The sequence below is a fragment of the Ornithodoros turicata genome, chromosome 1 (assembly GCF_037126465.1).
Source record: "Ornithodoros turicata isolate Travis chromosome 1, ASM3712646v1, whole genome shotgun sequence".
NCBI classification, from domain to species: domain Eukaryota; kingdom Metazoa; phylum Arthropoda; class Arachnida; order Ixodida; family Argasidae; genus Ornithodoros; species Ornithodoros turicata.
This window is the reverse complement of record NC_088201.1, coordinates 133,128,642-133,155,504: the sequence shown is the minus strand read 5'-3', so window position 1 is coordinate 133,155,504 and position 26,863 is coordinate 133,128,642. Positions and strand designations below refer to the sequence as shown.

Sequence of the window (26,863 nt, the reverse complement as noted above, 5' to 3'; positions counted from 1 at the left end):
GACATTTGGTAACACAGCATGTCTCTGGCATGCTGCTAGCACACGGTTATAACGCAGGTCTCCCAAACTCACCTCGGAAAAGCATGCAACGAAGAAGGCCGCCATTAGATACCCTACTGTTGCCGTTCCGGATCACTTCAGCGCGCTAGGTTTAGCGGCAAAATGTTTTTGTTGTTTCTGCGAATGAATCTAGTCTTTAGATGTCCAAATAAAACGCGTATAGCAACTTTCTGTGTCGTGTTTCACTTTTCGGTCCCGTTTTTAAACGTGTTCAGCGATCGGAAGGATCTAGTGCACGGCTGCGTGCATCACATAGCGTACCTGTCGTACCAGGCGCCGCAGGCGCAGTCGTCCATTTCTCCTTCGGTGACTTGGCCTGGCTTGGATTGTGCTTCAACTGGATCTTTAGCGCGCTACAATCCAACGCAAGCCAACGTCTGGTAACAATGGGGTATCAAAGGTTGGCCTTCGGCATTGCACGCATCGGGATAGGAACAAATACATGGGAAAATGGCGACCTTGGGGGACCTGTTATAACGCGACAACAGAGGAAAAACGTGTACTGCAATGGGAGATGCAGGCGTCTCTCTCCCGCGTTCCGATGGCAGCGCCACCACGCGGGCGCTCCGGTCCCTGGGCAAAGCTTCCCCATAGAGTTACGGAGAAGCTACGTGACCAGGAAGCTATCAAGGGACCGTGGCATTAGTGTCCTCGCTAGGCAAGAATCGCTGCGTGTTGTGTCTGTAGCCATGGAAATACAGAGAGGAGCTCCGAGGGGAGAGGAGGAGAGGGCACGTGGATATCCCGACGCGGCGCAGGCGTTGCGATAGCGGCAGGTGCGGCTGTGGCAGCCCCCCGTAGCTCTCGCAAGATCTGTATCAAAATGCGTGTTACGGCCCACGGAGCAATCCGTGCCTCTCCATTGGTCGGATGCCACAGGTGTGTTCGGACTGGTTGCCGGAATTTGAAAACTGTACTTCGCGCTTCCTCGCTTGCGTGCTGCGTACTCTCTCGGCGGTTTCGGTTTCATTTAAAATTTGAACGGTGGACGCCGGGTCGGCGGTGTCTTTCGTTGGGAGGCAAGTGCGTTCACCGTGCGTTCTGTTCATTACAACACTTTTCACAGTTCTCTTGGAATCACGGAATAATTTTACGGCGTGCATGAAAGCTAGTAGACCTATAGTAGTCAGGGGTAGCCGGTACAGGCCAGTATGGAACGCAGAAGTTAGCAAGAGCCAGAACCGGTCAGGCTGCCAGCCGGATGGAAAGACTTCTGCTTGAAAGATTGAGGGAGCAATCGCTGCATTCTCATTGGGCGTGTGCCAGTGTTGTGTTAATTTTCCTATGGGGGCTCTATGGGGAGTTGCGGAGAGCTGGCTGTGGTACCAGCTCCCGTTGCTTAGTGGTTAGCGTGCTTGCCCTGTCACGGAGAGACTGGGAGGCACCCGGCTTCGAATCCCGGTGCCGGCTGTGCTGTTTGGGAAAGAAAAACTTTATTGCCTTCTACAACGAGTAAATAGCGTCGGATAAGCACGCTCGGCGTAGCTGCAACTTCATGACTAAACCCCACGTCGAGTTGCGCACTTCTAGGACTCTCGCTTTTGATCATATGAATACTGAACTACTTGCCCAAAGTTTACAGCAGAGAGTCGTGATGCGGTGTGTTACGAGGTCCCTATGTTCGCGTTTGTGTAACGTGGAGTGGCGATGTCCAGAAATGAACTTACTATGGAAATTTCTGTTTATCTGCTAGTTCTGTTCAATAACAGAGTAAAAGTACTGAAGCACCCGTGACCAGACACTTTTTTTGTACCTTGAGTAAAATATCATGTTATTTAAAGTATGTACTCGCACCTGTAGCTGTTGGTTGCCAAACAAAGGGTAAATGGAAACATGTTTTTTTGAGATGGAAGTCAAGTGGGGCACGCTGACTGTTAACACAAAGAGCCTCCTTTTTGGAGATACAGAAAACCAGACATTCTGTGATAATGTGACTATTTCCTCGCGTGTTGTGTCGTTTTTCTCAATGATGCAAAGGCAACAGCACACCAGAAGGAGCACATTGCTTTTGCTCTGAAATCTGATGGGTCGTACTTGTTTATCTGTTTGGTACACAGCTCTTTTTTAAAAGTAATCATAGCAACACTGACCCAAACTGCTATGCAACGCTAAGTGAGACAGTGCACAAAGCTAATTTTTCAATGATTTTCAAAATGCAGGTCTGGCAGCACGCTTCCAGTGGAAATTCAACACTTAACTGCACATAAATGGAGTCCCCTGTAGCTCGCATGCAGCATAGGCCTACTTCTGAAAGAAGCTGCCGTCGCGTGACACGCGAAGCGACCATCTAGGCCACTGATCTCTATGTATAAAGGCTGGATCGCGCATGGGAGAGGGGCTCGTGGGGGAGAGGCACGCATTCGGGCCGCCATGGCCCATTGAAAACAATCGGAGGCAACAGAGATTGTGAGTATTTATTGCGCTGCAGGCGTTGATCGTTGCTTGTCGTCACACAATTTTGTAAGGTGCCAGTATACTGATGTATCCTAACACTGTTTCACAGGTGTCCTGCCGTTCGATTCTTAATTACGTTATGTTTTGCATTCCGAAACTAGACCGTCACTGCAGTGCAGCGCTGGGAATTGTACTACAGCACGTTTCCCAGCCAATATTTCAATAAGAAACGATGTGAGATTAACAACAACCATGTATATAATCTCCCGTGCTGCGTCCTGGACAAAAATTGTTCCACAAAGAACGGTCCCAGAAAGGATATACCCGCATGGTAGAAAGCAATCGACCCATAGAATTACAGCCGTTGTTTTAGACACGCGTATGCGTATAGTGTGATTTATATCAAGCAAGAAAGAGTCTTTTAGTGAACGACAGTGGTGTCTTCGATGTAATGCCTCGCAAATAGGAACACACCGAAGCATCCTAAACAATTACTTCACGCAATTAGATCACGCTTAGGCCAGTTAATCTAGGTATTGATGTAAACTTAATCAAGTTACTTAGTGGTAACACCTCCTTGAGACACAAGACCTATCTCCTTTTGAAGTACAGCACTTCTTTTTTTGTTCGTTTCTTCCTTCATTTGCTCTGATTATTTGCAGGTGAAATTGAGTGTCCTTCTCGCGTACTCACATTCTTCTGCTGAATAGAACTGCAGCGTGAACAAAGCTGCGTAGGGACGGGGGCCTGCCATCCACTGCTGACTTTGTCATGCTTGTTATGTGGAGCACGCTGCAAAAAATGCAGCTGCACATCTGAAACTCCAATCATTATCATCGTGATCTAAAAGGGAGTGTGGTAGCACTGCCGTGAAACCACGCACGATTTCTGAAGATCTTCTATGACACTTTCCGCAGTTTGCACACTTTTCTTCAGCGTCAATCTCTCTCATAGGAGTCACTTCGCATTAACAGTGACTCCCATTTTAATGCGCGAGGGCTCTCTTGCACTACACATGTACGGTTTCCAAACTGCAACATGACGATTTGGAGCTTGAAACTGGAGCCCTGGTGTACCCTGTCTATGAAATGATACCAACTGAATCATGTCAAACGTGATGTTTAGTAGAAGTGTCTTGGTTGTGCATTCTGCGTGGCAAAGATGTAACACGATATGCTTTTGTACAGAAGATAAGTGATGTTATGCTCTATATGAATAAAGAGAATATACATTTTTCAAGTTCAACATTTATTCTGGCATATACGCATTTCAAGATACAATGAATCTGCAGGGAAGTGACAAAACAATACATTTATTGTTGTGTGACCTCCCTCCAATGACAATATATATCTCAGGAATGACAACGTACAGGTACACTATGTAAATTTGTTGCACCCAATTTTCATACATGCTGAATTTTAAATTTTTGTTTTGCTGCCTATGTGTTCAGTGTATTACAAATTGCTTAATGCAAACACTTTGTTAATTTCAAGCTTTTTGCTCCCATCTAAGATATTCCTATCCTGAAGGAACCGCCCCTTCGACACCATAAAATATTCAGTAGGTTTCACTCTGGCAGGCCCTGCCACTGCAAATTTCCTGAATTAAAATCTTTCAAACTGTGTCATAACCTTAAATACGTCAATATTTTTGCAAGTAGTTGACATGCTGGAGGACACTCCTCCTGCAGCTAAGGCAACTACAGAGAGTTCCAAGAGGCCGAAGGTAAACCTACAGCTGCATGAGTTTGATCAACAGTAGTGCATTCTTAAGAAATAATTTTCTTCTTATAGCATATATGTGCATGCCTAGTAACTCAAACAATGACCACAGTTCCACAACAAGATTTAATTCCTGAGGGTGTATACTGTAGAGCTGGGTTAGATCTACAACAGTTAATACAAAGTATTATATACTATGAATACCTTTAAAAATCTCATGTGACACATATGCTTTTACTTTTTGGAGGTGCTGCGGTGATCGAAGTTTGTGGGCACTGCTCAAGTTTTGCACCCATTCCTTGCGTATGTCGATAGGCAGCTGTGAAGGAGAGAACAATGCAACTAGTTAAAAGTAAATATGTTGTCTAGTAAAAGCATTGCATAAATCTTTAAAACATCAGTTTAAAACAGGGTTTACAATCTCGATATCTTTTAAAAACGCAACGTTTAAACTCTGTTCTAAAAAGAATTATAGCTTCATCACCAAGACACAATGCTGGGTGAAGGGCCCTAAGGTGTATCTAAAACTCTCTGAAGTGATGTGTTCCATGATGTGAACATGTAAAGAGAATGTGCAAAATTGAGAGAGGCTCACCACAGTGCGTGCACTGGGGTGGTTCCTCCCCGTAAAGTAGGAATCCGTGAATGTGGAACATGATACTTAACTGTAAGCTCGATCGCATCAGATTATGCTCGATGACACACACGATCCTCTGGGTAGCCCCCGTGAGGAAACCTGTACTGAGAGACCACACTGCTACAAATAACACGACAAGCTACAAATTATTATTATCGCAACAAGCTGACAACATAGCTCAGACACAAAGGCGGTATCCAAGTCACACCACACCACCGTTACGTAGGAATCTTTGTCACAAATCAAACCAAGGCACAAAACAATACCAATACATGAAAAAGGGTAACTATCTTGGTCTTATTATGACGTAATTCTGAACTTATACGCGAAGGTGGTTCAAAGAAATGACTGTGCACTTGCTTGCGTAGAGAACACTTGGTACCGTGCCAGCAATTCATGCAGAAAAGCGCTCAAGTGCTCGCACATATTGATGACACCACTATCAGTGTATTGTAACATGTTCTCTCCAGCATATTATGCACTCAAACTGTATTTGCCGGCGGGTAAAATGCAAGTGTGTTCGATTGAACCTCGGAAGAGCGATCAAACAACTTGCATCCAGTGCTGGTTTTGGGGAAAAAAAACACTTCATAATTGTCAAATAAATGTACAGAATGGACGCCTATTTATTCCTTGATAAAGAATGACTCACCTGTAGAAATTTCGGCTCTGTATCCTTGCCGGTACGGTTGGTACGACCGTAATTGCAAGAAGTTGCCATGATCGCTGCGGCGACTGTTTTGGGTACAGTAAGATGCAGTAAGATGGCGGCCGGTTGCCGCACGCTCGCGCACTCGCGCTCCCTATCCGCGATCCAGCCTTTTACGATCGAGATCAGTGATCTAGGCACGTTCTGTACGTGATAGTGCCTCGTGCATTTCTAATGGACCATTTCTGTGTACGCGTATGCGCATGCCCAGCCACTCCTGGCGGCGGCCGCCATGTTTGTTGACATGAAAACATATGCTGTAGGCTGTGATGCGATTTGGCGAAGCTTTTTCTCGCAATGCCTATAATGTGTCAACTGCCGAAACATGAAAAGCATAAATGTCGTTGTATGGTTCTCCCGTTTCCCACAGTAAAAGCATCACCGAATGAAGCGGGAGCTTTGCATTCGCGCCGTTGGGCACATGAACAAAGATTGTTTCGTGTGGATGACGACGAAGAACTTACGTGTCACGCTCTCCGTACTCAACATCTTTCTCCTTGCCGGTTGTGGAGCATGCGCTTTGAAGCTTCTCTCAATGCCCGTAATGTGTTGCATCAAACTGTACGATCGTCGCCATGATAGTTGGCATGAAAACGAGTGCTTCCACAGGAGGAGGCTATACCATTCAAAACAAATGTTGTCCTGCTATATATATCCTCGAAGAATGCCAGCGACGCCCACGTTGTGTTAAATTGTCATCATTGCGAAAACCGGAACAACACGCAGCTGTACTCAAGCATGGCGCACAAACGTGGTCTCCGTATCCGCACATAGATGGCGCACACTTATGAGTAAGGAGTTAATAAGGAGTACTCCTTCACGCCATTTCACCAACACCGATAGCTGCCGGGTCCACCTGTGTTGTAATCAGCCACTGACAGCTTTTTCAACAACAAGAAGTGCAAGTGCATGCGGCCGACAAGGACGTACTCAGAGGATGGCGGGATGGGTGTACCTCGAGATAAAGTGATCGAAATCCCTGTTGCAAAATAAACTAATGTAAATAAATGGTACCTGACTACAGGGTTATTCTAGCAAACGTTACACATTTCGAACGCATTGTAAAAATAGAAGACTACATTTGGCCCATCCCAAACTTTGCAGACTGATAGCCATTTATCTGAAGTTTCATTTGAATTTTTTGTAAGCGCTATGGTCATGTAGAAAGAAAATTAAAAATAAACCAAAATCTCGCCCCATGCATTTTCAATGGCCTATCTCACACAAACACTGCCATTTTTTCTTGTGTCTGCTTCACGTTCACATCACTTCACACAGGTAGCGCTGCCTGCAACGATGTGACATGCAGATTCTGACGTTATGCACCAATCCTCTTGTTCTGTATGCTGGTGCCACCTGTGTGCGGTGAAATAAAAGTGAAGCGCACACAGCAGAAAATGGCGGCTTTTGAGTGATATAGGCCATAGAAAATGCATAGAGTGAGATTTTGCTTGCTTTTTAATTTTTCTTCTACGGCACCATAATGCACACAAAAAATTCCAACGAAACTTCAGACCAATGGCTACCAGTCTGCAAAGTTTGGTGTTGGACAAGCCCCGTCTCCTATTTTTAAGATGGGATCAAAATGTGTAACGTTTGCGAGACTAACCCTGTACAAAGTACACAGTCCCCGCACGGGAAACTGCCAACGGCGAAATGAGCCTAACCTGGACATAAAAATGCAAACATCGAACTTGGAGTAACCTAATAATAAACTAACAACATCCTGCGCTCCGTCGTGTCCGCACTGCTAAGCCTAACGGTTGCTAAAATGTGGTTTTCGTTCGCTAATACCACTTGGACGACATCGAAAACACGTGAATTTGAGTGGCTAAATAGGAATGTCGTGTTTTTAAAATACCGCATATCATTTCACGAAGCAATCGAGCATTCTCCTTGATTTTCCTTGTTCCGAGAATGTGAATTTTGAGATCGAGGGTTTCCCGGCTGGGAATATGGAGGTCCTCCCCAGCGGATGTGCTGTTCAAGTACAGACAAGAAACGTAAGAACCGCCGGAACTTTGTTCTTAGAAACGTATTTATAGTCTAAGAATGCTCAATGATCCATAGAGGGTAGTCCGGAACGCAATTTTTCTGAAAACTTCAAAGGGCTCCACGCGCCACGCACAACTGACGACCTACACCGGTCAGGCGGTTCCTATTAAAGCTGTTGCCAACGTGGAGGTGGAGTAAGAAAGAGTTGTTCTCGCAAAGCTTGTTCTCGCTTGTTCAAGTTGTTCTTGCAAAAGAACAAAATATCCTAACAAGTAACACCATCAATGGCTACATACAACGAGCTAATCGAGACATGTCCGTCCCATCCGAGAGCCAGGGAGATAACTGAATAATGACGATTTGTTTCTCCTGGTTAAAACCATGCACCTGTCCCCTTTGCGGTTACTCTCTGAACTAAATGAATCGCAAAATTATTAAGAATCGTTGTAGCACTACTCCCATTCAGGGCAGCACTATCGTCAAGACAAGAATGTTCCTTGTCAAAAAGAAAAAAACTACATGCAGAAGGAAAGCATGACAGAACAGGTCAGGGCATGTCAGCGCATGTTTGTCAGACAAAAAGGGGGAAAAAGCGAAGAGAAACACTTGAACAAAGCAGAAAACCAGCATCAAACTATTTCTAAACACACATACTCCTCTTGTTCAAAAACAGTGCTCATCGTAAATCCGTCCAGGACAATGCACACCATCCTCCATTTTTCTATTGCTGCACTTTATTCCAGTAACGGTCAATGCATTGCGACAGACACCTGAAACACAGCGTGACGTCATCTCATCCTGTCTGAAGAAGACAGCGGCAAAGACAAAGGCTCCTATTATTTGTTGAATCGCAGGATTATTTCCTTTGTCCTACTCTTAATGGTATTCATTCTTACATTAAAATTCAACAAATAAGCACCGTGCATATTAGCGATTTTCACGCCAAAGGCTCATCGTGGTCATTAGAATCACAACACCAGTAAACTACCACTGCTCTTTGAAATAATCATAATTATGACCACTCAACATCATCACCAGGCTTCTATGCTCATACATTCGTTGTCTGAGGCTGCACCTGCGAGCAAAAAGGCGCGAAAGCCTGGGGGCAAAGTTCCATTCGCGCTTGACGGAGGACTAGACACAACGCCATCACACAAAAAGTCCGTACCACGCTCAACTATAATTTAGGAGCCTTAAAATTCTACTTTCTATGGAAACAATAATTGCCCTGTTACCTGAATCACTATTAATCAAGCGCTCCAATTTTTTCTCTCTTCCCATTTCAGCCTTGTCATGTAGTGAAGCAGTCTCACAACCAAAATAATTAATTTACACTGAGGGTGGCGTGCTAGGAGTTTCTGTCCTGCGCTCAGATGCAAGCATTTCTGCACAAATGCCTATAACAGCTGACTTCCTCAACACATCGTACTCCTAATGACATCTAACAAACAAAAAACATACAAACCCTCTTCTCACGAATTCAGCTGTACCATGCGGCTTTCTTCTGCGTAAAATCGGTGAAAAAGGGAAAGGCAACAAAAAATTACGCGCACTTGTGCTTGACCTTAAAAACGGAAGCATACTCTAATAAACTAAGAAAAAGACACTCATTTCTGGTATCAGATTATTCTTGCATAATGCTACATACACAGCAGCATTGCCCTTGCGTAAAGAAAGCACAGGACAAGGGCACACAAATTCCTTTAAAGGGAGACTCCGGGGCAATCCGAAACTACTATAATGACTGTGTAAATAAGCTCGATACATTCTTCTGGAGTGATAAATAAAGTTGGTTTGGCAGTCGGTGACTCGGTAGTTGCCAAAAGAGCTGCGAAGCTCAGAACGAAACAGAAACTTCTGAAGGTTTCCTCTCCTACCTTCTGTATCATCCGTGACGTCACCGGTAGTCTCGTGTGGGCCACCGGCTGTTTTTCGGGCACGCGCTTTGTAACTTCTTCGTGCCACATGGATGACGAATCATCTGCTTCCCCGATTTCGTTCTAAAATATTCGCCAGCGGTAAAAGCAAAGAATACAGAGAGCCGTACACGAGGAATACCGGTGTGGTGAAGCCCAGTGTTGCTGGACTGCTTTTCCGTGCGGAGGAGTGCCTAATCATTCAAAGGAAATATTCCTTTTCTAATTATCTGCGCCACTTGGGGATGAGAAATTGTATTCACTGAAATATCATACGGTACGGATTGATGTCGCACACTGCTAAACATGTTCAGACATGCCATGATGACGTCATAAACACACAGAAAAAAGGACACAGGCGCGCGCGCACACACACACACAGACAGTAGCTCAGGAATGCACAAGGAGACATGCTTTATATGAATTTCTGCTCCACACTCAGATACCAGCATTTCTGCACAAATACCTATAAATGCAAACAGCTTACTCGATTAACATATCGAGCAAAGTGAATACTGACACTCAACAACATCTAACAAAAAACAACCAACAAAGAAATTCAATTTTTTCATGAACTCTCATTTGCCAAGCGGCTTTCTTCTGCTCTACTTGGATGCCATTCTGTTCAAAAGCAGTGAAAGAAGAAAAGAGTCGGGAAAAATTACACGCATTTGCGCCCCAATAGCTGGAACTATACTCCCCTCTCATACTCCTGGCCAATCGCCCTGTGTGGCTAAGGGCCAGTTCCTTTGTGGGTGAAGAAGAAGAAGCTGGAACTGCAAGAAACCGCAGCGCACGCTAATAAACTGAGAAAAAGACACCCATTTCTGCCACCAGATAATTCTTGCATAATGCCACATACGCAGCCGCATTGCCCTTGCGTAAAGAAAACACACGACAGGGATACACAAATTTCCTTAAGTGAGCAGGGAAAAGGCTTAAGTCGGACCGCTCAGGAATAATCGGAGAATCACCGCTTATCGCTACGAAACTCAACGGCTAGCACAACATGACAGCAACAAGATATTAGCGAAGGGTACAAATTGCAGCAAGAAAGACACTACTGAACAAGTCCAGACATGCGACATCGCATACAAAATCTCTCATCGGGGAAAAGGCCTAAGCCTGCGACAGAAAATCATAGAGCATACACAACTTCATTTTTCTATTTCGCGTAAACTAAACGCGGTCTGCTTGGAAAACGACGCACAAATTTTCTTAGGAAGCAGATAAATATAGGAATTTCTACTCCGCGCTCAGATACCAGTATTTGTGCTCAAAAACCCATGACTGCAAAATTAAGCACTGCTTAGTTCATCAACATATCGAACACCCAACAAAATCAAGCAACCCCACTTCCACTGATAGAACATTATTCAGCTTTTATCAGGAGGCTTTCTTCTGCGTAAAAGTTGAGAAAATAAGAACCGATCAGCGAAAAATTACACGCACTTTTGCTCGCATAGCTATAAGAGAAAAAATAAAATAACGAGACACACGCTAATAAACTGAGACAAATATACCCATTTCTGCTATCAGATAATTATTGCATAATTCTACATGAACAGTCGCGTTATCCCTGCGTAAAGAAAGAAAGCACAGAACCAGGGTATACATCCCGTAAGCGAGAAGGGAAAGTCACTTCTTCTCGGACAGCTTAATACGGTAAAGTCAGAATTCCTACCAAGAAAACTAAGCTTCAACACAGCTACGAGCGTGACAGACACATGCTAACGAACAAACAAAACACTCCTATTCCCTTCTACTGATAGAATTGGAGTGAACTACACGGTAAGAACAAAGCACACCGCTTCAGGAAGGCATGTCAAATGCAGCGCAACAGGATCCGCGTGCAGAACTCCTAAAATATCCCGCCCAAAACAAGGACTTCACCAGGGTCGCGTGGTAATTCGCATTAAAAACGCTCGTCCAATCCAACAGGTTACAATGCAAACGCGATAACAATTATTTTTTAAACCACTATTCCACGCAATAGTACATAAATGTATCGCTCGTGTCACACGAAAAGGCAAACACAGAGCACTTACTTGTCAAATGGGGTCCCAGCGCGCGCGCGCACACACACACACTCACATTTTCACACTCACAAACATAAAGTCTATTTTCACAACCACATAAATCCATATTATTCCTCGGGTCAATAATTATCCTACCATCGTCAAAAAACGGCACACACATGTATGCGAACGCAAAACAATAGGTCCTCGTTCCGGATGTAATAGGATATCGCCACTCGTCCGGCGCGAACCAAAAAAAAAAAAGAAAGGAATGCATGTTCGCTATACATCCAAGAAGAAAACGGTGCTGTGCTTCTGCCCAGCAATCATTATACAGGAGTGAATTCGCTTCATTTTCCTGTTATTTCTTTGCAGCCACATATTTTGCAAGAATACTATATAGAGTGGAACGCGTAAATTCACTACATTCGTACATTCGCTAAAAGATGTAGCTCTCGTCATTTTTAAACCAAACCAGTCGACATGTGTTCATAAGCATACGACTCTTCACTAGATAGGTAAGTCGCTAATGACTCACATAAATAAAATAAAATTGTCATTCCATCAGCATTGACTGCAAGCTTCAGTGCACAACAGAGCAATGCGCGCCCATCAGCACGCCTTGGGCTCACTTCGCACACACACGATAACGTTTTGGATATACCCTACTGGCCACCGGAATCAAAGATTTAGCGCAGGGATAATCACCCGCTTCGTGTCGTATTTTTTAAGAAACGCCAAAAAGCCTGACTCAGGTCGTGTCAAACAGTACGTGGGAACTGATACCAACGAGGTTATTTTTATTGATTGATTTTTCCTTTTCAGAATTTAGTACTTTGTACAAGTCATCTAAACTTACCACGTCAGCTTAGCATATCAGCTTAGCAGCAGAAAGACTGCTGCTTTGTGTTTGTGAGTGTGTGTCTGTGGGTGTGTGTGCGCGCGCGCGCGCTGGGACCCCATTTGACAAGTAAGCGCTCTGTGTTTGCCTTTTCGTGTGACACGAGCGATACATTTATGTACTATTGCGTGGAATAGTGGTTTAAAAAATAATTGTTATCGCATTTGCATTGTAATCTGTTGGATTGGACGAGCGTTTTTAATGAAATTACCACGCGACCGTGGTGAAGTCCTTGTTTTGGGCGGGATATTTTAGGAGTTCTGCACGCGGATCCTGTTGCGCTGCATTTGATATGCCTTTCTGAAGCGGTGTGCTTTGTTCTTACCGTGTAGTTCACTCCAATTCTATCAGTAGAAGTGTATAGGAATGTTTTGTTTGTTCGTTAGCATGTGTCTGTCACGCTCGTAGCTGTGTTCAAGCGATTCCTGGTAGGAACTCTGACTTTACCGTATCAAGCAGTCCGAGAAGAAGTGACTTTCCCTTCTCGTATCCGCTCCTTGCAGTAGAGTTTCTCCGCCACCTGGAGCGCCCTCTACCAGCCACGTGTTAACATTTGGGTAGTAACTTCGGGGCGGTTCTCCTACCTTCCTCCGGTTAAACTTGTCTCGCTAAATGGTATCCACTAAAGCGAAGCTTATTGCAGTCGCTCAGTACAGGGCACCTTTTCTTAGTGGCTCTAGGTTAGACAAAGTTACAATGCTGATTCGTAATTTTTTGTAATGGAGCATGTATCAGACGCGACAAGCTTGCAGGGCATGACTCTAGCCAGGCAGACCTCGCGAAAATAAAGGAGGAGTCGATTACTCCAAATTTCAACCGTGCGTTTGACATTTTTACGGTTGCTGGTTTTTACGGTTTTCTTTTCTTTTTCTTCTTTTTTGTGCTGGGTCTTCTTTTTTCTTTTTTTTTTTAACGGATGGGCTTGTGTTCTCTTTTGATACATTCTTTGGAATTCGAGAGTAAGGTGAAATTGCGGTGCTACACGGTCATCCTTATAGGAAGGGCCCGTAATAAATAATCGTAAGCTTTAGCATACAGTACGGGATAGCGTCTTGGTTCTGCACAATGCCCTAAGCCCTGCTTATGTCTTGTGCGTGCGAAGAAACACCAACGCTGTCCCTTAGGTGCGCAAAGGCGACAGCGTGCATTATAGTAAAATATCAATATGAAGTGTGCAGCCAAATACGCGGAAATCCACCCTTCTCATTACAGGGCTTTTTACACGACAATCTAAAAAGACCTTACGTAATATTAAGCTAAGCGTGTCTACTGTTCAATGACAGAGAGGTCTAAAAAATTGCTATGTAGTTCTGCATTTTCAAAATGTCACTTTCGTTTCGAACGTTTCTGCAGAGCGTACTATTAAAGTTGTGCAATGAGCTCTCACAGACATAATTTCGTTGATGCCAGACAGCCACCAGGCCAACGGAACGCCAACTCAGTATCCATGACAATTTTAATCGAAGTTTATTATCAACTGTACCTTTTGTGACTAATTTACGCAAACACAGTGACCAACGTAGCTGTGACCTACCTCTCCGCGTGTTTTAACTCTATACATACACCCCTCCCCCCCGTAACCACCATAACAATACCATAACCGTTCAGCCGTAACATAATTCAACAAACCGACAACAACTGATAATACATATGTGCTGAAAATGAATTTCGCAAAAGTCGGCGATTTTGGCGTGGTTCCAAGCCAGCACACATTGCGACAGTGCACCGGGACATCTTCAGCACTAGTCGAGTGATGTGCATTCACAGGTCCTTGAACTTTTGACAGCGCTACTTTGTCCAGAAATTTGTCCAAGGAAGTTCATGGGCTAGAAAGCGTGTCATAACAACAAGCAGCAACTTTAGCTATTTCTAAGGCTAAATAGAGCAGGAACAGCGGCAACGCAGTCAAATAGCGCAGTCAAAGCAAGCGAGGATGCGCATTCCCAAACGGAACAAAACTTCTTATGGTGTTCCTGGGGATATCCTTTCCCGGAAATTCGAATCTCCGTGGGAGACAGACATTTTTCCGACGGACGTCCCCCACATCTCCGAGTGGCCATGATTCGGACTTCCCACAAATATCCGTCGTTTGTCCTCACAGGAAGTTACACGGAGATACCCGGACGTTGCACAGACTTACTTGCGTACGTGCTCAGGGCCCTGCATTTTCTCATTATTATTCATACCGCTTTATTGAGTTGCCGCGTAAGTGGACAGATTCTTACTAGGCCCGTAGGCGTTATTTCCAGCCATTTTGTTTCGGGTTCGGCCACTGCTTCGTGGCTCCTTTTCGTTTGTTTCTCGTATTTCCGTTACGGACAATGAGCACAAAGTTTTAAAAAACAAAAATAATGACGTACATATAGAATCTCTTAGAACCATGAAGATCACTTAGAAAGGCAGTGTCATACCTTTCCAAAGCGAAAACAGATACTATATATTGCTTGTGTCGCGATCTTCCACAAATTCGAGAGTCCAGTTTGCCTGTGAGTCAAACTAAAAGGTGGGGTGTTCAACGTTAACGTGATTGCGTATACCAATAACAGTGGACTGAAGAACTACTTGGCGCATTAACTCATTATGATGCAACATTTGTGTTTCTTACTCCTTTTGCTGTAAGGCGTTTAGTTCGTTCTTCGAAAGTCGAACTCACGCCGCGATGCACCTTGCCATGTTTCTCTCTCTCCTGCGATAATGCTCCACGTAACATCCCGTCAGGGACCCTATTTGGACAATTCTTCAAACGGCCTTTACGGTACATCCTGCGGATGTACGGTTAGGGATGTCCATTTATGCAGCTCCGAGGGATGTCCACCTGATATCCATTTCAGGACCTGGACGTTAGGATCTATTTTGGACATCCGCAGGAGATCGTGTTCTGTCTGGGTTCTTCACTACCCAATGTTTTGCACAGCGCCGGTAGGGGACATACGACGCTGGCTCCACCTGCGTGGTGCAAGGAGCGGTATCCGCTCCTTGCACCACGCGACTGTGCATGTAGACTTATGCGACTGTGCATGTAGAATTATGCAATAATTATCTGATAGCAGAAATGGGTATCTTTGTCTCAGTTTATTAACGTGTGTCTCGTTATTTTATTTTTTCTCTTATGGGCACCGTGCGCTAGAGTTTTCTATCGACGGCAGCGGCCCCTCGAGGGGAAACGCGGCGTAATGCCCTGGTACCAGCCAGCGGCGTCTAGCAGTGCTGTGCTAGTTTCGCCGTTCGAAAAGAGCGATTCGAAGCTGCCTGAATAGAAAGTCAAAGGAGAAGACAAAATGGAAACTAATTCTATGTGGTAATCTGCCACGACAACCAAGTTACTGTGAAAGAGAGGCAACTTGCCGTAAAGTTTTCGTCCTTCTCGCTGTATCGTCCCGCCGATCACGTATTTGAGAGAGCGCTTTCACGGCAATCCACCCAATGTGCCGCTCAAATCCGTTGTTTCAAACATAGAACTCATTCCTTGCATTTAGTATATTTGTCAATGACCAGTTGAGCATCACGATGCGGACTTATAGCACAGCAACTGACGTGAAAAAGTTGCGAAATACACCAATGAATGACCAATGAACATCGTGCAGCTTGGCTGTCTGCCATATGTCGTACAGTATTTATCTCTTTTACTCGGACCCTAATTTTGCGGCGTGTCGGCGAAGACTGGATTTGGACCTCGTCTTCCTTCAATATAAAGCTTGCATGCGAACACAGGGAGTTATTTGTCCTCCCCGAGCTGCGTTTCGTAAGCCGTCATCATTTTATGTAGGTGCATTCTGTCCCTATGATCTTATTATCGTTGCCAAATCTTGTGATCTCGGTTTACAAGTGGTTCTTTGCTCCTTCCTATTCGTCCGCGCACACACACGCAAACACACACAAAAGTAATCATCCGTTTGTCGAACAGCAACCTCACTGTTTCTTCTTAATTATTGTTATTTTTTTATTTTTTAGCATAGTTTATGTTTTATGTTTCTTTTGCGTGATATTTGTGGCTGCTTCTATGTTGCAATTTGCGACAATGTGTCTGATGCGCTATGTTCACCTATACTAAGGCCGCTGTGGTCGTTGTTTAGCACTAATAAGACATTATTATCATTACATATCCAGTTTCAAACAAAAACACGCCTTATTTATATCCTGAAACAATCTTGATTGACTGAATGATTTTTATTACTATGACTGTGCATCAAATGCAGGCACAAAGGGCTATAAAAGGGAATGCCCCGACTTGAGCGATGCAAGATTGGGAATAATTTGACTAAGGGACTTATCCTCACAGTGCATCATCACGTTAATGGATTATGCATAAGAAAGAAACGAGAACGTTTTTTTTTTCGCTATCTTCGTAACGTATATTCCAATTTGTTGTTGACTGTATTATTGTGAATTCTTCAGTGCGAGATTTCCGTCCTCATAGCGCAGGTACTGGACGTAGCTAGTCTCTGATGTGTAGTCTATAATTGGTAGTCCCTTACGGATAAATATGCACTTAACTTCACGTAAATACGGGCCACGAATACTACACGCTTGTCTGCGCTACACACTGTGTCACACATTGTGCATAGACACATAATGTTCCACGTGCAAAAGGCTTCCCCATCGCATACCCCCCCCCCCCCCCATTTTACGTGACAAACCACTTCCACACAAGTAGTCTCACGGGTTAATGAGTCCGAAGCCCCAAAGCCGATATATAAAATTCGGGAAAACACCCGTACGCACCAAAGCTACATACGCGAAGGCGCCGATACGGCGTCAGCAGGGTGTCGGAGCGAACCGAAAACCGGAACCGAAAACCGAAAAAAACCGCTATTTTGGTGCGAACCGGAACGGAATCGAGACCGTATACGTTTTTTTCGCTGAGGAGGGAAACCGAAAAATATATGTAATGGTTTTCGGTCCAAGAAAAAACTTCGCCGGTTTGGACTACGGATAGGCGAATGAAACAGACGTCGTGTGCTCTGATGTCAAGGATACTATACGAGGGTTACGGTGGAATGTATGTTGGTATACTATGACCCTTAGGCTCCCTTTGTAATGGTTTATCGTTCGCGCACGCACACAGACTTAGAGGTACATGTGAGTCTCTAGCAATGTGCCGTAGTGTTCGTTTTAATTTGATCCCCCCAAACTCTCCTGAACTAAACAGCGACCCAAGGGGGCTGCATAACGGCTTCTTTATCGGTAATGTCGCGCAACGCGTCCCTTGTTTGAGAGCAGCTAAGTTGAATACATTTACGTATACGCGAGGGCAAGCCCGTGCGATGTGGCAACTCTTTTGTGGACAGGACACGAAGCATATATAACGGAGCCGTCGAGCGCGTTTGTGAGTGAAGGTGTTCCTCGATTTGCGTCGTACTCGTGCGGTGGTGCTTGCTGGTTAGACAGTAGCAACAGACATTCGGATGGGACGCGATCGCTCCAACCCAGCAAGAAAGTACTTTACGTATGACATCACGACAAACAAGTCCGTTTGTAGCATGCGCTTCAAGAAAGGAGAAGGCTCATTCAGACAGTAACCTACAGGAACCAGGAGCTACCAATTTCACATCTGTCTATTAAATACCACGTATGTGGAATAAACGGGTTTACATTTTGTAACATTTTTTTTTTTTTTTGTGGGGATGAATATTCCCAGCAGAAGCGAAACCGGTTAAAAATCGGTATGAACCGTTACTTTTTTGCTCCGGAGCGGAACCGGTACCGGATCGTTTATGATGTAACCGGAACGAAAACCGAAACGAAAAACGTTTCGGTTCGACACCCTGGGCGTCAGTACCAGACCGTTACGCGCGAAATCGCCACGGGTGGCGCTGTCGATCAAGCGACCGCAGCGTCCTCTCGCTAGTGCACGGTGCCCATAGCTATGCAAGTAAAAGTGCGTGTAATTTTTCGCTGCTCTTTTCTTATTTTCTCTTCTTTTACGCAGAAGAAAGCCTCCTGGTAAAAGCTAATAGTCCTGATAGTGTTCTATCAGTGGAAGTGGGGTTCATTGTTTGATTTTGTTGGGTGTTCGATATGTTGATGAACTAAGCAGTGCTTAATTTTGCAGTCATGGGTTTTTGAGCATAAATGCTGGTATCTGAGCGCGGAGTAGAAATTCCTATATTTCTCTGCTTCCTAAGAAAATTTGTGCGTCGTTTTCCAAACAGACCGCGTTTAGTTTACGCGAAATAGAAAAATGAAGTTGTGTATATGCTCTATGATTTTCTGTCGCAGGCTTAAGCCTTTTCCCCGATGAGCAGTATTTTGTATGCGATGTCGCATGTCTGGACTTGTTCAGTAGTGTCTTTCTTGCTGCAATTTTTACTCTTCGCTAATATCTTGTTGCTGTCATGTTGTGCTAGCCGTTGAGTTTCGTAGCGATAAGCGGTGATTCTCCGATTATTCCTGAGCGGTTCGACTTAAGCCTTTTCCCTGCTCATTTGTGTATCCCTGTCGTGTGTTTTCTTTACGCAAGGGCAATGCGGCTGCGTATGTGGCAATATGCAAGAATTATCTGGTGGCAGAAATGGGTGTCTTTTTCTCAGTTTATTAGCGTGCGCTGCGGTTTCTTGCAGTTACAGCTTCTTCTTCTTCACCCACAAAGGAAATGGCCCTTAGCCACACCCCCAAGAACACACGCGGTCCTCAGGATGTCCTCAAACTGTCATCACGTCCTCGTCCGTGATAGGATGAACGGAGGAGGTCCACAGGCTGTCATCATAGGTGCTTCCAGTGATTGTCATTTGCGTACATCCTGCGGTCGTCAACCGGATGACAAGCACAGGAGAAGTAAATTATTTTAATACTGCGTTGTGGCATTTTAATACCTGCTAGCCAGTAATCAACTTCCCGATTTATTTCTCATTACCCAATACAATCAAAGAAGAAGTGCTCATGCATAAATTAAAAAAAAACGAACAAAAATATAAAATAAAAAGAGATATAGGGGCCCAAATACTGATCATCGGATTTTAAAGGAATCCGTCTATGTACAACGTTTGACCTGCACTAAGATACAGTTTGCTAGACCTTTCACTGTGGTCTTGTTGCATGAGTGTCCGCAAAGGGTCCCTGGCAGGAGGTTGCGCGGAGCCTTTTATTTCCGAAGAGACAAAAAATAATAGCGTTTCACTGCTCAAGCTTCACTTACGATGCATGCATCAAACCAAAGCAGTAAGAAACATGGACACTACCTTGATAGCGATTTAATACTCCAAGGAATTTCTCACTTCATTGTTGGTTATGTGCAAAATCAAGTTAAACTTAGATACCTCACCCTTTGTTTTGACTGAGACGCGAAGAGGACTCCCGAATCTGCTGAAGTTCGGAAGACAAGCTACAACTTGTATCTGTTCTGTCTTGGAAAGGAAATGCTGCTGCCTCATATGCTTTTCTAAGTGGTTTTGCTGGTTTTAGTGACCTAGGGTCCTTCTATATATCTCTCTTTTTTGCCTTTTAAACTGTGACACTCATTGTTTGAGATGAGAAATACGCTGAACGAAATACAGATGAGAAACCACGAATCGTAGCTGGTGACCGAGGTTGAAAATATATAAAAAACACACACACGCTGACTGGATGCTGCAAATGTGCCCTCACATCCGAAAATAAATAATTCACTAAGGTATCTGCTTGCTCCCAGAACTGTACTAGCCGCGTCATTTGGTAGCTCCCATTGGAGGTCCTGAGGATATGACGGGGAGTCTCACTTTGTCACATTTTTAACAAATTGAGGACCTGGTAGGGAAGTCCTGGGGATGTTATCCCTGTCCGCTGATGACTTTCCCCGGACGTACCCAGGAGGTCATAGTGTTCTTGGCAGGGCCATTGGCCAGGAGTATGAGAGGGGAGTATAGTTCCAGCTATTGGGGCACAAATGCGTGTAATTTTTCGCGGCTCTTTTCTCCTTTCAGAATGGCATCCAGGTAGAGCAGAAGAAAGCCGCTTGGCAAATGAGAGTTCATGAAAAAATTGAATTTCTTTGTTTTTTTTTTGTTTTTTTTTGTTAGACGTTGTTGAGTGTCAGTATTCACTTTGCTCGATATGTTAATCGAGTAAGCTGTTTGCATTCATAGGTATTTGTGCAGAAATGCTGGTATCTGAGTGTGGAGCAGAAATTCCTATAAAGCATGTCTCCTTGTGCATTCCTGAGCTGCTGTCTGTGTGTGTGTGTGGGCGCGCGCGCGCCTGTGTCCTTTTTTCTGTGTGTTTATGACGTCATCATGGCATGTCTGAACTTGTTTAGCAGTGTTGGAATTTTACCCGCTACTAGTACCTTGGTGTTACCTTGTATTAGCCGTTGAGTTTCGTAGCGATGTGTGGTAACGCTACGATTATTCCTGAGCGCTCCGTCTTAAGCCTTTTCCCTGCTCGCTTAAAGGAATTTGTGTGCCCTTGTCCTGTGCTTTCTTTATGCAAGGGCAATGCGGCTGTGTATGTAGCATTATGCAAGAATAATCTGATACCAGAAATGAGTGTCTTTTTCTTAGTTTATTAGCGTATGCTTCGATTTTTAAAGTCAAGCACAAGTGCGCGCAATTTTTTGTTGCCCTTTCCCTTTTTCACCGATTTTACGCCGAAGAAAGCCGCATGGTACAGCCAAGGGGATGAAACTCGCGAGTTCACTTGCGGACTAAAGTGAGGCGCTGCGAGCTTTTCACGTCATGAAACGTTCAGAATTTTTACGTCGAAGCGCGAGTTCTCAACCGTCACGAGCCCATTGGCTCCTGAGGCCGCTCCCCCGAGCGCTCATTGGTTGGTTTGAAATTATGAACTTTCCTTGGCGTGCTCAAGCCGGCGCGACCCGGCGAGGCGACACCGTGTCGGCGCTTCCGGAGGGAGCAACCGAGCAGCTCCGCGATACCCTCACCCATCCGCTATCCAGCCTTTATACATAGAGATCAGTGTTTTATCCAGGACGAACAAAGCGTCATTATTCAGTTATCTCCCTGGCTCTCGGTTGGGACAGACATGTCTCGATTAGCTCGTTGTATGTAGCCATTGATGGTGTTACTTGTTAGGATATTTTGTTCTTTTGCAAGTCTCATTTAGTAAGACTTTGGGAATGAAATGCTTAATTCCTACAATCAGCTTTCATGCATGGTGTTTTTCTGCAATAGTTTCCTATGCAATCGTTATAGTAGAATAAATGAAATAATCTTGGGATAGTGATTCAATAGCAGGTCCCCTGTCTAGAGCGTACGCGTCCTTGAGCCACGCAGGTGCATGATGACGTCATACCGCGACTCTATTGTTTCAGGTGGACCTTGTCCAGAGGAGATGGGTTGGACATTTGTGGAAAAAAACTGTGTAGCCCTGAGACAATAGGCTGACGTCACGACCAATGAGCAAGGCCTGCAGGGGACCCAAGGATTCACTTCTCTCTTGGACACTGACGGGTGTGGACGCATTAATTCTGTTCCTAGCAATTGCGTTGGCCGTTAGTGGAAGAGCGTAGCTTCAGTGGGATTCCGTTTGCCTCTGATGGGGTGCGGATGTGTGGTTCGTCTCTAGTGAATGGTGGATTTTGTGACGAGCGGATTTACAATGAGGGAATGTAGTGTATGTGCCCGATGATGGTGAGTGTCCTTTTCACTCTGTTCAACAGTTTGCTTTCCTCTGTTGCTCAGTGCTCGTGCGATTTTTCCTCATGTAACAGGGCTCCTGACATGCCCCGACCTGCACGCTTTCCTCTGTTGACGCCTTGTATTTTTTCTTTGTTAACAAGAAAGATTCTTGTTCATCATTCTTGTCTTGACGATGACGCTAGTGCTGCCCTGAATGGGAATAGTGCTAGAACAATTCTTAATAATTTTGCGATTAAATTAGTTCAGAAAGTAACTGCAAGAGGGACGGATGCATGACTTTATAGAGGAGTAAACAGCATTACGATTCAGTTCTGTGCCTGGCTATTGGATAGAAAGGACGTATCGTTCTGTGCTCCAGTGACTGCCGCTGTGGTGGGCTGAATTGTTGTGTAACTAATTCTTTCGCACGTGATAACTTTGTCCCCCTTTTTTACGATTTTCATGCACGGTGCATGTCGGGCGCTGGTTGCTGTTGTACCTGTAAGGGCATCCCCGCCATTTTCTATGTTCCGCAAAAGCTGCCCTGGGAACGAGGGTAGTGCTGTCGTGATTCTTAATAATTTTGCCATGAAATTAGTTGAGAAAGTAACCGCTAGGGGGTTGCTGATGCGTGACTTTATAGAGGAGAAAAAAGCATTAAGATTCAGTTCTGTGCCTGGCTGTCGGATGGAGCAGTCGCATCAGTCTGCGCTCCCCGTGACTGTTGTTGTGGTGGGCTGCTTTGCGTCTGTGCCTGATTCTTTTTGTTGTTAGCTATTGATGGTTAGCATATTTACTCTTGCTTTCCCAGCCTTTGTATTATGAGAGTTTTTCTCCTTGCATGTCCAGAGCAGTCCTAACCTGCCCAGACATGCCATGATGACATCACAGCTGACGTCACAGGATGTCCGGAAGTGGTAGTCGCAGCTGAAGATGCTTTCCAACCCGCCTCTGTGCTCCGTCGGCCAGCGATGGTCAGCGGCGGTTCCGGACCGCTTTCTTCAAGATGGCCATCGTTGATCTTCAACTAAAGTCCTTCTCTCCGTTCTATTTCTATCTTTTTAGTTTATTTGCTACCTATTTTTTTTATTTTGTATCAGCTCAAGTAGCCCACAACTCACACAGTGGTCTGGACACGTTTTAGATGCTGCCCAATTAGTGTGATGACTCACTGAATGATTCTAATTACTGTGGGGGGTCCCAAACTGCTCTAACTGCTAATTAATGGCGTCCAGGCCTCTGTGTGAGTTGTGGGCTAGTTGAGCTGATCATATACTACTAATATGGCCCTTTACTTTAGCGTCTGAAAATCTTGTAAAGATGTTGAGGCCCTTGGCAGGTCATCTTTGCAAGGTGCTGTGCAAGCCTAGTGTAGCAGTCAGCTGACTGAATTGGTTACCAAGAAGCACAGGGTCCAGTCTCGCAGTCGACTCCCTTGATGGCTGACTAACTTTGTTGGAGATGAGTGACCCATGGGCCTTCCGAGAGGGTCATAGAGAGAGACATGAAAAGCCTACCTACGACTCAGCTCATCTTGTGCCATAATGGCGTCTTTTAGTTGGCGGTGAAAACCTAAATGATGACTTACAACAACAACGGTTAGTAACGTGCTTCATGCAAATTTGAAGGGCACTGTAATGGGGTGAGTATCAATAGGGTTCTTCGTCTTCGAGTTAAACCCGATTTTTCACAATAGTTCTCCCCGCCCCCGAACAAATTTTCAAGGATTCGTGTAAAACCCGATATCTACCCAAAATCATTGAGGTCCTTCAACTTGTCGTTCTTGATAAACCGTCGGAAAATACAGTCAAACTCCTTTACAACGAAACTCGGGGGACAACAAAAAAAATTCGCAGTAAAGGTATTTTCGTTAAAAAGGATGTCCATTATTGGACCTATAGGGCTCCAGCGGGACCGCAAAAAATTTGCTGTAGTGGTATTTTCGTTAAAAAGGTGTTCGCTATAAAGGAGTTTGACTGTATCAGCAAAGAGAGCTATTTGTAACAACCTATTTGTCCTCCGTTTATGATCTCTCCCGCAGGAGTCAAAGATGAGCTCTTGTGGAGCTCGAGCAAGTGTTTGAATATTGTGATCATTCACTATCACAGTTCCGACTGCAAATATAAAGCTTATTGTTTCTCCTCCAGTGTCACAGCAGTGGCTTGTTTCATATGCCTTTCATTTCACCTAAAAATTCCCTGGTGACATATCGAACAGAGATCATATTTCTCGCCCCTGGTTTCTCCCACAATTCTCGTGTGTAAATAGCACCCGAGTTTTCCCTCACGAATTTGAAAAATCATAAAACCCGAAAACGAGTAACCCTAAGTATCTAGAGACAATGGGTTACATGGGTTACAATACATGCATTAAGGTAGGAGAGTACGTGCATCGCTCGTCACAAAGATATTCTGCAGCATATGAGAGAGATCTTAAACCTGACAGGCTGCTAACACTGGACATCCTGAACATAACCTGCTTCCTAGCGTTTTTTGACTGCTTCATTTCATATATTTTCCAGGCCTGCTTTCAACTGATGGGCCCAACTGTCTAAAGTCTTGGTGTCTTTATCATGGTTTATATCAGTCATCACCTCCACAACGCCTGGATGGTGCTTGACCTGAGTTCATCGACAATTTTTTATTGCTAACTGGCATTAAAGTAGCACAGAAGTCATTTTTAACACCCAGTTTTCTTCCTATAAAACTGTTAAGTGGGCCAGTAAAATGCACCATGCGAAGTAATTTACACTACAGAGTCATAATTATCGCAGAAATCGAAGTTAAAATACGGCGCAAAAAGCGACCGTGCGCAACGGTGGTGAAGAGCAGTACCAGCCTGTGATCTGCCTGGAACCTCGCGCTGACGCTATAAGGAGAACGCTCGCTGATTGGCCTAGAGAAATGTTGTCTGCTACTCCGCTGTCGTCTGCTACTCGGCTGTTCGGGGTTCTGATAAAGCTTTTCTCCTTGCTCGGTAATGCTTCGGCCGCTCCTTCTATCCCCAATTCTCCGGGAAAACTGGCAAAACAGGTTTACGGCGGCAAAGAGACAAGGCGCTGACCCCCACTGACCGGCAAACCAGAACGAGTCTCCTTATGCCGTCATCGGTGACGTGCCATCATACCTCCTCATCCTCGTTATAGCTGGAGTGGCGAGTTAAGGGTGAAGGCGCGGAGCTGTGTTTATGTGAGTTTTTTTCTGGGAAACAAATTGCACACATCAAAACCTTTCGCGCTACTCGGTATAATGACACACACACTTTCATCAGATGTCTTAATCTGAAATTTTTTTGGATGGCCCTTTGTACTCCTTTAAACCCATTTGAGTGTTCTTATGTCACAGTACCTGATCGTGTCAAATACCTCATCCCAAATATCAGTGATGGTCGCTTTGACCAATTGCCCTATACAATAATATCACAGCCTGCCCCCCACCCCCAGAACAAAGTTTTTAGCTGCTGCATGTTCTGTAATGAATGAAAGGAACCCTGAAACTGAGGGAACAGAAAAAGACACACGAACACGTATCTCAAACGAATACAATGAGCTCCTGCGAGAGTATGACGAGCCCATCTCAGCTAATTTGTCGTTGTTTAGATAGTCTATTCCCTTTCACATGGGACTCGTGACGTAGAAAGGTGCAGCTTAAGCAGGTATAAGCAGCGTGTGAGCTGAGAAACAAAGGCAGGCAGGCACAGGGATTTTTTGACATCACGTGAGGATTGCGTTGGCCATCCGCGGCTGCTGCCAAACGAGCTGCCAAAACGAAATGGTGCAGAACTCGGTTTTGTCCTCAAATGAACCACGTTCTTGCATACTGCCTGATATTTGGCACTTGTATACCGCCACAAATTAAAATAGTATATCTGTTCAACAGACAAAGTAGGGCCGGTTGGTACAACTCCATTTGTAGCGACAAGAATAAGGACACACGGTTAGACACGGAATAGGAAAGAACAGGTCGCAACTTTCAACCACTTTTACTGGAATTAGCCGAACATGAAACCAAATACAATCTTCTCATCCGTACCCTCCCCCTCTTCTTCCATACCTGAGCGCCGCCCACTGCGTCAACAGCCAATCAACGACGATACCGCCAATCATCGACGATACCGCCCTTCAGAACACCCGTCCGAAGTTGATAAGATGTCGTCGATTCTCTGTCAGGGTCGCCGTCGCTGCACTAACACACTTATCTTTAAGTTGCATTATCGTTTTTGTCTCTAACACATGCCGCACATGAACGTCTTTAGATCTGTACAAGACTTTTGTCTGGCTGTACTGGGGTTGACACCGACAATAAGTGGTGTGGCCTGCAAGCCGAGATCCCTCTTCATCTTTTTTGTCCACCTTGTTTCAATGCTCTCAGATCCGGTCATTTAAACATCGAGGTTTCTCCTACATACTCTCGACTGCAGGACGTTGGTATGGAGTACACTACACCCGCGCAACACTCCACGAATCTGTTCCTATGTTTTACCTACTCTAAGCAACATATACCTGGCAGCGTTCGATAGGCAACTTCAGGGAAGGCAGCACTGCATCCAACATGATACGAGTTTGTAGGTACGTGGATGATTACCTTCTGGTTTGTGTGGGGGAGGTGGACTGGGTCCCCGTGTTGCGGCTGTTCCAGACCAACGAGTTTGGGTTAAAATTTACCCTGGAGGAACCCGCTAGGGACACATTGCAGTTCTTAGACTTGAGGTTGATTAGAGAAGCCCGACACTTGTGCTGGATGTACGATCAGAAGACGGAAAAACCGTTACTCCCTTTCAATTCAAACCACACGAAGATGGTGAAGATGGGCATCGTAAACAGCTTGGTGAGGGCATGCGTTGTCAAGAGTTGTCAACATCGAGTCGAGGCAAGCCTGAGGGAACAGCTGCTAAGACTTTCGCGGGCAGGGTACCCGGTCGATTTTACCAGAGGGGTGGTCAGGCGTCTTCTGAAGGGTTCA

At 44.9% G+C, this 26,863-nt stretch overlaps 1 long non-coding RNA gene across 2 annotated transcripts; it reads left to right on the top strand.

Moving 5' to 3' along the window:
• The first annotated feature begins 18,193 nt into the window (after nt 1-18,193).
• LOC135378616 (uncharacterized) lies at nt 18,194-24,585 on the top strand. 2 transcript variants are annotated; one of them, XR_010418499.1, is made up of 4 exons: nt 18,194-18,229; nt 18,941-19,125; nt 21,596-21,914; nt 22,752-24,585. It is a non-coding gene; the product is annotated as an uncharacterized LOC135378616 (long non-coding RNA). The 2 variants fall into 2 exon arrangements; XR_010418498.1 differs by having other exon boundaries at nt 18,224-18,294.
• The last annotated feature ends 2,278 nt before the right edge of the window (nt 24,586-26,863 follow it).